Raw genomic sequence first — 2362 nt, forward strand, 5'->3', positions numbered from 1 at the left:
TGCTGTGAAAAGTATGATAACAGATGAAGAAAAAAAAATAAAGCTAAGTATGAATACATTTTTCCAAACATACACATACACAGCTTACAATGGAACCCCAATGGAAAGTCAAATGACCATATTTGATGTAGTACCTATAAAATGTAGACTCTGCAATCAAAAGCCAAAGGCACATAAAAATATATTTTAACTTTAAAAATAACTTAGTTACAGTAATACTTTGCTAGTGTCTTACCAACATGTAGCTGACAGTCAAAATTTTGCAATATAGATATAATATATAGGGATATCTAAGAGCTACAAGCAAATCCCCGAAACCCATAAAGTTGTTCAAATGTGAAAACAGAGAAAAGTTTTAACACTGAAGAATTTGCTATGGTGAGCCCAAACAATATAATATAGAAAACAGTCTAGAAAAAAGGCGTGGGTGTTAAATAAATTTTGACTTCCTCGTGCTCAGAAAATGCCAGAGTACTGTAAAGGTCCTTAAAGTGACCGGCACAGCCCTTCATAAGTAGCGCCAGTCCTGGCCAAGCCAGGTTTCTTACATGTCTGAAGGTCTGAAAACAAAAAATGTGAGCTGTACATCAGCAATGCTCGCCGAAAATGGGTTCTGACTCACTTGCTCTCTTTGCCAGGATGGGTTTTTTTGTTTCTTTCGCTGTTTTTGCAAACAGGGCCTACCAGGTAAAAAAATATTCTGTAGGAACGTCATTTTAGAAAACCCATCACACGACACCAAGTATAGCCAGCGAAGCTCTTCTCTTTGACTGTGGTTAGTTTTGTTTTGTTCTGTTTTTTGATACCTTTTATCCCAAAGGAAAAGAGCCCGCGGTGTCCTGTTACTTACTTTTATCCATGACATTCAGCACCTCATCCAGAAATGAGGGCCCAAGATCGAGCTGCAGGGAGAGGAGGGAACCCGTGAGATCAGAGAGGGACTCCTCTGATTTAGTCTCTTCCTTGACGAGCTCGCACGGGGCGGAATGGTCAAACATGTCCTCGGCCGCCCGGTCGGGTACTGTTCGGAGAGGCTGCAGGAGTCGCTGCCCCTGCCCTGGCCGGACTGGGATGCGGACCCGCTGGACCCCCACGAGACGTCCCCCTGGTGGACTGTCCCGTTCTCCAACAGGCCGCTTTCCTCCGGAGCCTTCTCCTCCATGCCCGGCTCACAGCTAAGCCGGGGCAGCCTTCCCCGCCCTAAGGACTCCTGTTTGCAACTGAATGTCACCGGTGACAACAAGGGCAACATGAGTGCTTGGGACCCTCCCGATGGTTGGGAGGGAGATGGCGTTTTCGAGCACCTGGGAGGGCATTTCTGTGAACATGGGGTCGGAGGTACTGTTGGCCCGGAAGAACTCGTTATGCCCAGGGAACTGGCCCGTGCGTGCTTTCTCCTGGTTTCCAGGTAGAAGCTCATTTCCTTGAAGAAAGGAAATGTCTCCAAAGATGTCGTGCTGGCCCTCTTTGCCGACGTGAATGGTGTGGCAGAGGTCTCCAAGGGGAGGGCTGATCATATCCGGAGACAGGATGTCCCTCAGTTTAAATTTCTTTCCTTTCTTGTTATTGTCAGCTTTCAGGTAAATTGGGATCTTGGCTGGCATTTTGGAGTTTGAGGATGTCGATTTTGCAAAAGGGAAAAAGGGCCACTTTCTTCACAGATGTTTTAGGTTTCCCAACATCCTTTTTTTTTTTTTTTTTTTAATAAATGTATTTATTTACTTATTTATTTTTGGGTGTGTTGGGTCTTCGTTTCTGCACGAGGGCTTTCTCCAGTTGTGGCGAGTGGGGGCCACTCTTCGTCGCGGTGCGCGGGCCTCTCACTATCGCGGCCTCTCTTGTTGCGGAGCACAGGCTCCAGACGCGCAGGCTCAGTAGTTGTGGCTCACGGGCCCAGTTGCTCCGCGGCATGTGCGCGATCCTCCCAGACCAGGGCTCGAACCCGCGTCCCCTGCATTGGCAGGCAGACTCTCAACCACTGTGCAACCAGGGAAGCCCCCAACATCCTTTTTGATAGGAGCGGTCACATCATTTTTCTCAAGTAGCTTCAGAAGTGGCTCTGAAACGAGATGGAGGTCTAAGAGGCCTTCCTGGACTTACAGGCAAGCAGGGGTTTCTGGAGAGCCGGTTACATCGGCCAGTCCCTTCCACAGCATGGAGAAACCAGCGGCGCCAAGGATCCCAGCCGCTGACCCCGGGGCCGGGCGCCCGGCACCGACAGTCCCCAAAGGCACACGCAGTTCCTGCCCGCCACGCGCAGATCCAGCCGGGCCAGGCGGCGCGGCGCCTACTCACAGCATTATGCGCTCCGACACGGCGTGAAGGCGCCCAAGGCCAGGGTCTCCGGACTCCTATACGTATA

At 49.7% G+C, this 2362-nt stretch overlaps 1 pseudogene; it reads right to left on the reverse strand.

Annotated features, from left to right (window-relative positions):
• Positions 1 to 534: 534 nt before the first annotated feature.
• On the reverse strand, positions 535 to 1648 carry LOC118899271 (annotated as a pseudogene).
• Between the last annotated feature and the right edge of the window lie 714 nt (positions 1649 to 2362).

Source organism: Balaenoptera musculus, chromosome 8, assembly GCF_009873245.2.
Source record: "Balaenoptera musculus isolate JJ_BM4_2016_0621 chromosome 8, mBalMus1.pri.v3, whole genome shotgun sequence".
NCBI lineage: Eukaryota > Metazoa > Chordata > Mammalia > Artiodactyla > Balaenopteridae > Balaenoptera > Balaenoptera musculus.